This window comes from Odocoileus virginianus, chromosome 10, assembly GCF_023699985.2.
Source record: "Odocoileus virginianus isolate 20LAN1187 ecotype Illinois chromosome 10, Ovbor_1.2, whole genome shotgun sequence".
In the NCBI taxonomy this organism is placed as follows: domain Eukaryota; kingdom Metazoa; phylum Chordata; class Mammalia; order Artiodactyla; family Cervidae; genus Odocoileus; species Odocoileus virginianus.
In genome coordinates, this window is record NC_069683.1 from 59,640,117 (window position 1) to 59,652,657 (window position 12,541).

General features: G+C 41.3%; 1 protein-coding gene across 2 annotated transcripts in view; it reads left to right on the forward strand.

The window, feature by feature from the left end:
- The first annotated feature begins 2,508 nt into the window (after positions 1-2,508).
- The window catches only part of AMOTL1 (angiomotin like 1), a 208,455-nt gene continuing 198,422 nt past the window's right edge, over positions 2,509-12,541 (forward strand). Inside the window, exon 1 of one of the 2 annotated variants that reach the window (XM_020885530.2) lies at positions 2,509-2,604. The gene's annotated coding sequence lies outside the window, so the exon portion shown is untranslated. The remainder of the gene's footprint in view (positions 2,605-12,541) is intronic. The other variant, XM_020885523.2, reaches the window with a different exon arrangement.

The window sequence follows — 12,541 nt, forward strand, 5'->3', positions numbered from 1 at the left end:
CACAGTACAAAATTTTCATCTGAAAAGAGATAAAAATATTGTAAACAAAGTTTGAACTCTGATGAATAATGTTGAAGTATTTGGGGAAATGTATTAATGTCTGGAACTTTCTTCAAAGTTTAGTAACAAAGTTAATTAGCTGCTGAATGGATAGAGAATTAATCTATAATAAAGCAAATACTGTAACATGTCAGTTGAAGAAACTACGTAGTACGTATTCGGGTGTTCACTATAAAATTCTTTCAACATAACTGTAAGTTTGAACATTCTATATTGGAATGTTGAGAACAAAAGAAGACTGAGAATTGGCCGTTTGCCTGTGAGATGGAGTCCTGGCCCTGGGGAAAGACACCAGGGTCTACTTGATGTTGAGGGAAATAGGGTGGCAAAGGGGGCTCCTGGGTCCAGAAATTGGCTTTCTTTGCTCTGTTCTAACTGTGGCAATGAACCTGGAGACTAAGACGAAGCAAAGAACAAAGCGCCTCTTGCATTTCATAAGGTCCACTGGCTCACACTCTCTGCAATTGCCTTGCTCACCAGATAGGGACTTTAAGAATTCTTAATGCATATAAATATCAAATCACAATGATGTACACTATGATGAACACATATAAAACTGCTATGCTATTGTATGTCAATTATGCTTCAATTAAAAAAAAAAGATCCTCGACAGGTCTGTTCTAAAAATGTGGAACAGAAGGCATTGTCAGACACCATTTACTCTCTGGCTACTGGGTGCTTACTATGTACTACTCTCTGTGCAAGGCTATGAGGAGTCCATGATAAACCAAATAAAAGTGGTTCCTGCCCTTTTTTGACTTTATCATTGATGAAACTCTGCTCCTCTTCTACTCTGAATGTTTATACCCCGACTAAGAGATTTGCAAGTTTCTTCTATAGGCCATATTGACATTGCTTAAATCTCTGAATTCAAAAACTCCTTTCTTATGTTGGAACTGAATGTCTTCATTTCAACAGAAAAAATTTTTTTTTCTTGTTTTATCCTCTCTGGAGTGAAACTTGACACAGGAAGATTCCCCAATGCCTCAAAATAGTTCAGCAAGAAACTGGACACGTGCGTAGTGACCCAAAATCACCGTACACGCTCCTAAAGTACAGACGTGAGAGGGAAGGCAGCCAGCTGCTAAGCTCTGCCCTACTTCCAACAGAGGTCACCGACATTACCATGTCTCATGCTGGCATCACAACCAGAAGGTCTGCCCAAAGTTTAGCCCAAGGACGTGGCATCAGGCAGAGGCGCCTGGCTTACTGGGTAGCTTGACATGGCCTTGAATTCCATGTTCCAAATCCCAGTGCTCCAGTCTTATCTTTGATGTACAAAAGAGACAATTCCTGACAAATAAATGTCTCTTTTCCCAAAGTTTGGTGGCATGTGGGCTTGTTATGAACTAATACATAAATGTTACAGATGACTCCAAATGGATTGAGTGGTACCATATTCAATAAAAAGAAAATGGAAGTAAGTCACCTTCATTTAAAAGACTGTCACCTTTTCCCCAAGTTTAAACTCAAGTTCATTTCCCCCATATCAATTACCATTGCAACCATTTCTTTCATGTACACACTGATATATTTAAAATAGATAACCAACAAAGACCTCTTGAATAGCACATGGAACTCTGCTCAATGGTATGTGGCAGCCTGGATGGGATGGGAGTTTGAAGGAAAATAGATAAATGTATATGGATGGCTGAGTCCCTGCGCTGTTCATCTGAAACTATCACAACATTGTTAATTGGCTATACCCCAAAACAAAATAAACTTTTAAAAGAAAAAAAAAGAGAAATCAGAAGTCATGTCTTCTAGAACAAGTGTTACCACCATTTGTATTATTGGCAAATTTCCTTAAATTACCCTAGCTTCAGTTTTTCAGTGATAATTAAAAGTTCAGATCAGTCCTAAAAAAGAAAGAAAGAAACAAAGAAAGACTATCACCTTTCCTTTCTTACAGTGACTCATTCCTTTTGTTGAACTAGATACTTTCCCTTCTGAAAAGTCCAGGCCATCACCTATTTGTCACCACTGTAGGCTCACAAACCCACCAGCTCTACAAACCTCTTAGCACGGTGATCGTTTCCAGCTTCTTATTGCCCCCCACCCGCATCCTGCTTGAAAGGTTTTCCTTCTTCTCTCCCCTTCTTCCCCAAGAATTGCTACCTCTCAGAAGTTTAAATACCTGTTTTCCTTCCCTAGAGTGTTGGATTCTTGGGAGATAATGATATGACTCGGTGGGAAAGAAGTGCCTGGTTTCCCTACCCCTGGTGCCAGTGAAGGCGATTGGTGCTTCTGGACTTTATGAAACTTTCTGAAAATGACGGGGCAAGCCAGATTCCTGCGATCCACCTTCTGAAGGCTGAGCATGTCTGGGCAGCGGCTGCATAATTTGGATGGAGTCATCGCTGGTGAGGCCGAGTTGGCTCAGCCAGGCAGCATTCGCTGCTCTTCTAAACACCACGGCACCAGGGATGAAGTCACCTTTCTTCTTTTAAAAGCAACAGATCTGCTCTATGAGTCCCTGTCACATCTGCTGGAACTTGGTTTTTTTGTTTTTTTTTCCACGGCCGGGCACCGGGACCTTCTCAGGTAAGGAAGCTCCTTTGTAGAGTGTTTCCATGCAAGAAAGTTTGATTTGAGGGGGGACTTTTTAGGGTATCTCTGGGTAAAGTTGGAGTTGGGTCAAAGGACATTCTGAGTGAGGAGGGCAGTTGGTTCTCAGGCAGCTGGTCCCCACCCGGTGGGCTGGCAGGCCCTGAGCTGGGTGACCACTTAGCTTGCACCGCAGTGGGCATGGGAGTTTAACCTGGGCTTGGTTTCGGGTGTCCTAACACTGGCACAATGAATACACTGAAGAAGCGCCTACAAGTGGTCTCCTTGAGCTGGCAGACCCTATGTAATTTGCCTTCCTACCAACTGGCTTTGCATTTTGGGTAGAGGGTTTCATGATGAAAGTTGTGCGGAAAAGCAGTAGCTCCCTAGAGAGCCTTCATCTGCTCATTCACCCGCTTGAATGCTTCCCTTTCTCCTTTGATTGTAGCAGGCATGAAGGCCCAGGCTCCCTGTCCTGACATGCAGGGGCCTTGTGTAAACAATGCCTGTGCTCTTTTGTGGGGCAGAAGCATGCAAAAATGTCTCAGAGCCTGTCCATACGAGTTTTAACCTACGGGGTGTGTGTGTGTGTGTGTGTGTGTGTGTGTGTATGGCCAACCTGTAGGTCCTAGGGGCTGCTGAAACCTCCCCGCCACACTTTCTATGAGTTATGTGAGTCACTGCCACTGATCAAATCACACCGCTCCCATGAGCTTTGGAAGTCTCAATAAAGATATCATGGTGATGACAGAGGCCCCTACTGGGTGATAAGTGGCTTTTGAGAGAGAGTTGAACCACAATAAAGTGAAAACATTGAGAACTGCAGAGTTCCTTTATGACCTGACGCAGAACCCTGCATCACACAGGCTTCAATGCTTTCATCTACAGCCTCTGAAGGAGACAAAGAATCTCACTGAGATAAGAGATGCTTGTTTTGTTTTAAATGTAATTGCATTCCGGCTGCCAGCGCCAGCTTACACATTCACCTCAAACCTGGCACATCCAAAATCCATCCCTGCCTGAAAGCTGCTCCCCTTCCCCCTAGCCCTGTGTCCCCCACCTCTGTGAAAAGCACCCGGCTGTCCGCAACAGATTTCTGGACTTCACCCTTGACCCCTCCTTTGCCCTCTCATTCCTACGTCTAGCTCGGCAGCACGTCCCGTAGATTCTTCTTCCATGTTCTCTCAGATCCATCCTCTCTCCCACTTCCACGGCTACTTTCTTCCCCACGAACACGGAACCCTCCCATCCCGGCTTCCTCTCTCCAGCCTCATTCTCCCGGAGCAGCCATAGCAGCGATTCTACAAAGACTGATCAGCACCCACACAATCCAAACCATCACTGGACTGTTGATCTGTCTTCTCAATAGTTTTCAAAATTTTTCACATCTTCCCATCCCGCCGCTCCTACCTTGGTCCATCCCATCAATGCTTTTTGCCTGTATTATTGTAAGAGTTGCTTAGCTGACCTCTCTGCTACCAGACTCACTCCCTTCCTAGTGTAAGACACTTTACACTTCTTGCTCTCCCAAGCTGTTTTTTTCCTTTTTAAACATTAGAGTTTTTTTTTTAGTTAATAATTTATTTTTGCTTTTGCTTGCACTGGATCTTTGTTGCTGCCCAAGGGCCTTCTCTGGTTGCAATGAGCGGGGACTACTCTTCGTTGCAGCATCCAGGCTTCTCACTGTGGTGGCTTCTCCTGTTGTGGAGCACAGGCTCTCGGTGTTCAGGCTTCAGTCATTGCAGCCTGTGAGCTCAGTAGTGGTGGTGTGTGGTTCTAGGGCATGCAGGCTTCAGTATTTGTGGCATACAGGCTCAGAAGTTGAAGCACATGGACTCAGTTGCTCTGCAGCATGTGGAATCTGTTTGGATCAGGGATCAAATCCACATCCCCTACTCTGGCAGGCAGATTCTTATCCATTGTGCCACCAGGGAAGTCCTCTCCAAAGCCTTTTAAGGACATTTCTCACTAGAGCAGAACTTGAAACAGCCATTAGTCTATCTGGGGTTTAAAAACATTAGCATTTCTATGACTTTTGTGACTACTTCAACGTGGAGGGGGGCAAAGAAAAGTAAGGGGAGATGGGAGTGTGTATTTCAATGGGAAAGAACACATACAGCTCTGGCCTTGGACCCATGCAGGTCTAAGTCGAAATCCTAGCTCCCCACCTCCTAGTGTGAATTTGACCAAACTGTTTAATTTTCTTGAGTCTCACTTTCCTCAATTATGAAATGGAAATAATAATGCCTCCTTCACTGGATGAATATGAGTCAAATGAGAACATTTATGAAATACAGCCATATCTCTTATAAGTATCCATGTGTATGTGTATGTATGATCATCTAGTTTTGGTAAGGTGGGGAGAAGGAATGGCAAAGAAATACATGTGAACTCTCTCAAGGAATCTGCAATTTACTTAGAGGTAGAGCAAACTTACCTGGGATGCAAACATCAATAAAATAAGCAATTGCCATTGTCATGTGTACAGTCCCAGGTGAGCACGTAAGTGGGACGGGCTTGAGTAAATAGTTCTGTGAATACTGGCAGACAGAGTGTAAATAGATCTATATCAAGCGGTTTTAGATTTAGGCTCTTTGGGGACTTAAAGTTCACTGGTCTCTCTGATGTTGATGTAAAACTTTCCAGAAAGCTTTACACTTTCAGGGTGACTTAAGGAGATACCGATTAGAGTTTAAGTGACTTTGCTCATTCATTCATTCATCAAACACTTGTTGAATGCCTGTTATGTGTTGGGTCCTCTGTAATACAATCTCTTTGCTACTCTTCCATGGGACATGGGTAATTCTCTTCTTGAATCAGGCATAGCCTTAGGGACTTGATGATCAATAGGATAAAAAGAAAGTGAATTATGGGAGCATCCATAAATAAGTTCTCAGAAGCTTTGCACCCTCCTCCTGGTTTTCTTGGCTTATTTACTCTAGGGGAAGCCAACCAACATATAAAATCATGTGCTGGTAACCTGGATCTCTAGGGGTGGGGGAATTCCCCTGATTTGCACTGTTTACCAGTTTTCATGATATAAGTATTCCCTCCCACCATGGCTGATTTCAAGTCACCAGAGTGACAGCACTGAAAGCAAGAGTTGGGAAGAAATACACAGAATCAATTCTTACAAGTTTGCACAAGGCAGCCCCAGTGTGTGACTGCTGGTGACTCTGAGACCATTATGCAGTGAGAAGGCCCAAGCTAACTACATGGAGAGGCTCCATGGAGAGAAACCCAACCTGCTCCAGAGTTTCCAGGCATTCACACTCAGGTTACAGGAAAAAAAACCCTCAGATGACTCCAGACTCAGCCACTGTCTGATTACATTGTATATGAGACCCTGAGGGAGAGTCTGTCAGCTCAGTCCACTCACCCCACAGCATCCTGAGAGATGTGCCAATTCATACCCTCTGAGTTTAGAGGTGTTTGTTACACAGCAAAAATAACTGGAACAAAGTGGTATGTATTCTTGCTTATGCAGAAGCCCGCCAAGATTAAGCCTCCTAGTGTTGGAGGCCTAGAGGGGTCTATCCAGAGAATTATTTGTCCACGCATAGTCTTAGGCCTCAGATCACTAAGAGAGAAAACATTTTGATTAAAAAGGCCTGAGAGGACTTCCCTGTGGCCCAGTGGTTAAGAATCCACCTGCCGATGTAGGGGACACGGGTTCGATATTTGATCCAGGAAGATTCCATATGCCATGGGACACCCAGGCCCATTCACCACAGCTCGTGGTGCCCTAGAGCCTGTACCCTGAAGCAAGAGGAACCACTGCGATGAGAATCCTGTTTACTGCAACAAAGGAGTAGCCGCTGCTCGCTGAAACTAGAGAAAACCCCCATGTAGCAATGAAGACCCAATGAAGCCAAAAATAAATAAAATGAATAAAATAATTTAGCAGATTATTTTTCAAAAGCTTGCCAAAGAGACTCAATTACTTTACTAAATAGTTTTACCCTTATAGCCAAATCAGTGAAAGAACCCTGTCTCTCTCTCCTCCTGCCATCTGCCCCATCACTGCCCCATCTAACTCAATGCATACAAAGTTCTGCTGGAAGCACTCCCTCACCTGCTGCTCTTTGAGCTCTGCTCCATCCTCCACCTGGAATTTGCTGGGAGAAACAGGCAGAAAAAAAGTGAAGTTGAGAAAATGCCCAGAGCCCTGGGGTAAAGCAAGTGAGACCCTTAGAAAAGAGCAACCAAGAGGAGGATTGAAAAACACACTCTCGTCTGGACACGGGGATTAGTAGTCAAGCACGGGTTTTGAAATCACGTGACCTGGGCGTGACCTGGGTTCCAATCTGGATTCTGACATTTTCTACTTGGCTGACCTTGGAAAGGATCTAGGCATCTCTCTTCTCAGCCCCTTTTTTCCTGTTGAAGTACAGTAGTTGATTAATAATGTTGTGTTAGATTCAAGTGTACAGCAAAGTGATTCAGTTCTTTTGATATCTATATATGCATCTTCTTTTTCATAATCTTTTCCATTATAGGTTATTATAAGATACTGAATATAGCTCCCTGTGCTATACAGTAGGACCTTATTGCTTATCTGTTTTATTATATATATATAGTAGTGTGTCCATATTAATCCAAAACTCCTAAATTATCCCTCCCTCATCCTCTTTGGTAACTATAAACTTATTCTCTACATCTGTGGTTCTATTTCTGTCCTGTAAATAAGTTCAAGTCTTATTTTCAGTTTCTGCATATAAGTGATATCACATGATATTTGTCTTTCTCTGTCTGTCTTACTTCACTCAGTGTGATAATCTCCAGGTCTATTCATGTTGCTGCAAATGGCACTGCTTTGTTTTTTTTTATGGCTGTCTTCTCAGCTTCCTCCTCTTTAAAATCTGGATAATAATACCATCTCACAAAGTTTTCATGAAGATTAACTGAGGACATGTCTAATACATGGTGCCGAATGAACAGCAGTCAGCCCAGTAGTAGTGACAGTGTTGGAGTCACATGGTTACTGCTGTCACAAGTCCTGCAGCCACGGGCTCTCCGCAGACCAGAGACTGCCAACCAGTCACACTACAGATGCCCAGGATGAGGACTTAATGAGGACTTAATGCAGACTGACTATCTATATTCTGACTGTTTACTCTACCACCAATATTTTTTCTTATTTTCTCCCGAATGTATTTCCAAAGGCTTTAAAAGCATGACTGTGTATATTTCTCCTGTATCTTAAGCAATATAAGATAAAATCATATTTTCTTATCTTTTTACGAGTTGTCTTCTGACCTTCTACTGCATAGAAGTTGAGCAGTTCAATGATCAATACATTTTAATTCATTATTTTAAGCATTGTATTTAATAAGTTTGGGTGACTTTGCAGGAATCCTGAGCCCAAGGTGCTACAGAAATGTTAAGACCACTTTGCAGATGCCATCACTTTGGTAGGAAAATCAGGGTGAAGGATAACATGATTCTTGAGAGCAAAGTGTGAGTGTTAAGTTCTCCTGCTTTATTTATACTTTGTGAATGAAATGAAAAAGTGAAAGTGTTAGTTGCTCAGTCGTGTCCGATGCTTTGAGACCCTGTGAATTGTAGCCCACCAGGCTTCTCTGTCCATGGAATTCTCCAGGCAAGACTACTGGAGTGGGTTGCCATTCCCTTCTCCAGAGGATCTTCTCAACCCAGGAATTGAACCCAGTTCTCCTGCACTGCAGGGAGATTCTTTACCATATTAGCCACCAGGTAAGCCTTAAGATTTACTAAAACCTTAAACTATGAATTGACATTAGGCAGAACAAATTGACATTAGGCAACAAATTGTTTTGTTGCCATTATGATTGGTCTAGTTATGTGGATCTTTTTTAATGAAGAATAATGCAAGCATTCTATTTAAAGAAAAACTGATCTGTGTTCAGTTCAGTTCAGTTGCTCAGTCGTGTCTGACTCTTGTGACCACATGGACTGCAGCACACCAGGCTTCCCTGTGCATCACCAACTCCTGGAGCTTGCTCAAACTCATGTCCATTGAGTCAGTGATGCCATCCAACCATCTCACCCTCTGTCACCATCTTTTCTTGTATTCCATCTTTCCTAGCATTAGGGTCTTTTAAAATGAGTCAGTTCTTTGCATCAGATGGACAAAGTATTAGAGTTTCAGTTTCAGCATCAGTCCTTCCAATCGATATTCAGGACTGCTTTCCTTTAGGATTGACTGTTGTGATCTCCTTATCGTCTAAGGGACTCTCAAGAGTCTTCCCAACACCACAGTTTAAAAGTATCAATCCTTCGGTGCTCAGCTTTCTTTATAGTTCAATACTCACATCCAGATATGACCACTGGAAAAACTATACCTTTGACTATACTTGTTGGCAAAATAATGTATCTGCTTTTTAATATGCTGTCTAGGTTGGTCAAAGGTTTTCTTCCAATGAAAAAATCTCTTTTAATTTCATGGCTGCAGTCACCATCCACAGTGATTTTGGAGCCCAAGAAAATAAAGTCTGTCACTATTTCCATTGTTTCCCCATCTATTTGCCATGAATTGATGGTACTAGATGATACTAGATCTTACCTTTTTGAATACTGAGTTTTAAGTCAGCTTTTTCACTCTCCTCTTTCACCTTCATCAAGAGGCTCTTCGGTTCCACTTTGCTTTCTGCCATAAGCGTGGTGTCATCTGAATATCTGAGGTTACTGATATTTCTCTGAGCAATCTTGCTTCCAGCTTGTACTTCATCCAGCCTGGCATTTCACATGATGTACCCTGCGTGTAAGTTAAAGAAGCTGGGTGACAATATACAGCCTTGTAGTCCTTTCCCAATTTGGAACTAATCTGTTGTTCCATGTGCAGTTCTAACTATTGCTTCTTGACTTGCATACAGATTTCTCAGGAGGCAGGTAATGTGGTCTGGTATTCCCATCTCTTGAAAATTTTTCCACAGTTTGTAGTGATTTACACAAAGGATTTGGCATAGTCAGTGAAGCAGATGTTTTTTCTGGAATTCTCTTGCTTTTTTGATGATCCAACACATGTTGGCAATTTGATCACTGATTCTTCTGCCTTTTCTAAATCCAGCTTGAACATCTGGAAGTTAATGGTTCACATACTGTTGAAGGCTGTCTTGGAGAATTTTGAGCATTACTTTACTAGTGTGTGAGATGAGTGCAATTGTGCAGTAGTTTGAACATTCTTTGTCATTGCCTTTCTTTGGGATTGGAATGAAAATTGACCTTTTCCACTCTTGTGGCCACTGCTGTGCTTTCCAAATTTACTGGCAAATTGGGTGCAGCACTTTCACAGCATCATCTTTTTAGGATTTGAAATAGCTCAGCTGGAATTCCATCAACTCCACTAGCTTTGTTCATAGTGATGCTTCCAAAGGCCCACTTCACTTCACACTCTGAGTGATCACACCATCGTGGTTATCTGTGTCATGAAGATCTAGGTTTTTTTTTTTTTTTTTCAGTTCTTTCTTTTAATTTTTTTTTACTTTAATTGGAGGCTAATTATTTTACAATATTGTTGTGGGTTTTGCCATACATTCACATGAATCAGCCATGGGTGTACATGTGTTCCCCATCCTGACCCTCCCTCCCACCATCCTCCCCATCCCATCCCTCAGGGTCATCCCAGTGCACCAGCCCTGAGCACCCTGCCACATGCATTGAACCTGGACTGGTGATTTATTTCACACACTAGGATAATATACATGTTTCAATGCTATTCTCTCAAATCATTCCACCCTTGCCCTGTCCCACAGAGTCCAACAGTCTGTTTTCTACATCTGTGTCTCTTTTGCTGTCTCGCATATAGGGTCATCATTACCATCTTTCTAAATTCCATATATATGAGTTAATATACTGTATTTGTGTTTTTCTTTCTGACTTACTTCACTCTGTATAATAGGCTCCAGTTTCATCCATCTTATTAGAACTGATTCAAATGCATTCTTTTTAATAGCTGAGTAATATTTCATTGTGTATATATACCACAACTTCCTTATCCATTCGTCTGCTGATGGACATCTAGGTTGCTTCCATCTCCTGGCTATTATAAACAGTGCTGCAATGAGCATTGGAGTGCATGTGTCTCTTTCAGTTCTGGTTTCCTCGGTGTGTATGCCCAGCAGTGGGATTGCTGGGTTGTATGGCAGTTCTATTTCCAGGTTTTAAGGAATTTCCACATTGTTCTTCATAGTGGCTGTGCTAGTTTGCATTCCCACCAACAGTGTAAGAAGGTTCCTTTTTCTTTGCACCCTCTCCAGCATGTATTGCTTGTAGACTTTTTGATAGCAGCCATTCTGATTGGTGTGAGATGGTACCTCATTGTGGTTTTGATTTGCATTTCTCTGATAATGAGTGATGTTGAGCATCTTTTCATGTGTTTGTTAACCATCTGTATGTCTTCTTTGGAGAAATGTCTGTTTAGTTCTTTGGCCCATTTTTTTATTGGGTGGCTTATTTTTCTGTAATTGAGCTGCAGGAGTTGCTTATATATTTTTGAGATTAATTCTTTGTCAGTTGCTTCATTTGCTATTATATTCTCTCATTCTGAAAGCTGTATTTTCACCTTGCTTATAGTTTCCTTCATTGTGCAAAAGTTTCTAAGTTGAATTGGGTCCCAATTGTTTATTTTTGCTTTTATTTCCATTGCTCTGGGAGGTGGGTCATAGAGAATCCTGCTATGATTTATGTCAGAGAGTGTTTTGCCTATGTTTTCCTCTAAACCAATTTTCTGGTTTCCTCTAGTTTCTGGTCTTACATTTAGATTTTTAATCCATTTTGAGTTTGTTTTTGTGTTTGGTGTTAGAAAGCATTCTAGTTTCATTCTTTTACAAGTGGTTGACAGGTTTTCCCAGCACCACTTGTTAAAGAGATTGTCTTTTCTCCATTGTATATTCTTGCCTCCCTTGTCAAAGATAAGATGTCCATAGGTGCATGGATTTATCTCTGGGCTTTCTATTTTGTTCTATTTATCTATATTTCTGTCTTTGTGCCAGTACCACACTGTATTGATGACTGTGGCTTTGTAGTATAGCCTGAAGTCAGGCAGGTTAATTCCTCCAGTTCCATTCTTCTTTCTCAAGATTGCTTTGGCTATTGGAGGTTTTTTTGTAATTCCATACAAATTGTGAAATTATTTGTTCTAATTCTCTGAAAAATATTGGTAGCTTGATAGGGATTGCATTGAATCTATAGATTGCTTTTTGTAGTATACTCATTTTCACTATATTGATTCTTCCAATCCATGAACATGGTAAATTTTCCATTTATTTGTGTCATCTTTGATTTCTTTCATCAGTGTTTTATAGTTTTCTATATATAGGTCTTCTGTTTCTTTAGATGTATTCCTAAGTATTTTATTCTTTTCATTGCAATGGCAAATGGGCTTGTTTCCTTAATTTCTCTTTCTGTTTTCTCATTGTTAGTGTATAGGAATGCAAGGGATTTCTGTGTGTTAATTTTATATCCTGCAACTTTACTGTTTTCATTGATTAGCTCTAGTAATTTTCTGGTGGAGTCTTTAGGGTTTTCTATGTAGAGGATCATGTCATCTGCAAACAGTGAGAGTTTTACTTCTTCTTTTCCAATCTGGATTCCTTTTATTTCTTTTTCTTCTCTGATTTCTGTGGCCAAAACTTCCAAAACTATGTTGAATAGTAGTGGTGAGAGTGGGCTTCCTTGTCTTTTTCCTGACTTTAGGGGGAATGCTTTCAATTTTTCACCATTGAGGATAATGTTTGCTGTGGGTTTATCATATATGGCTTTTATTATGTTGAGGTATGTTCCTTCTATACCTGCTTCTGGAGAGTTTTTATCATAAATTGATGTTGGATTTTGTCAAAGGCTTTCTTTGCATCTATTGAGATAATCATATGGTTTTTATCTTTCAAGTTGTTAATGTGGTGTATCACATTGATTGATTTGCAGATATTGAAGAATCCTTGCATCCCTGGGATAA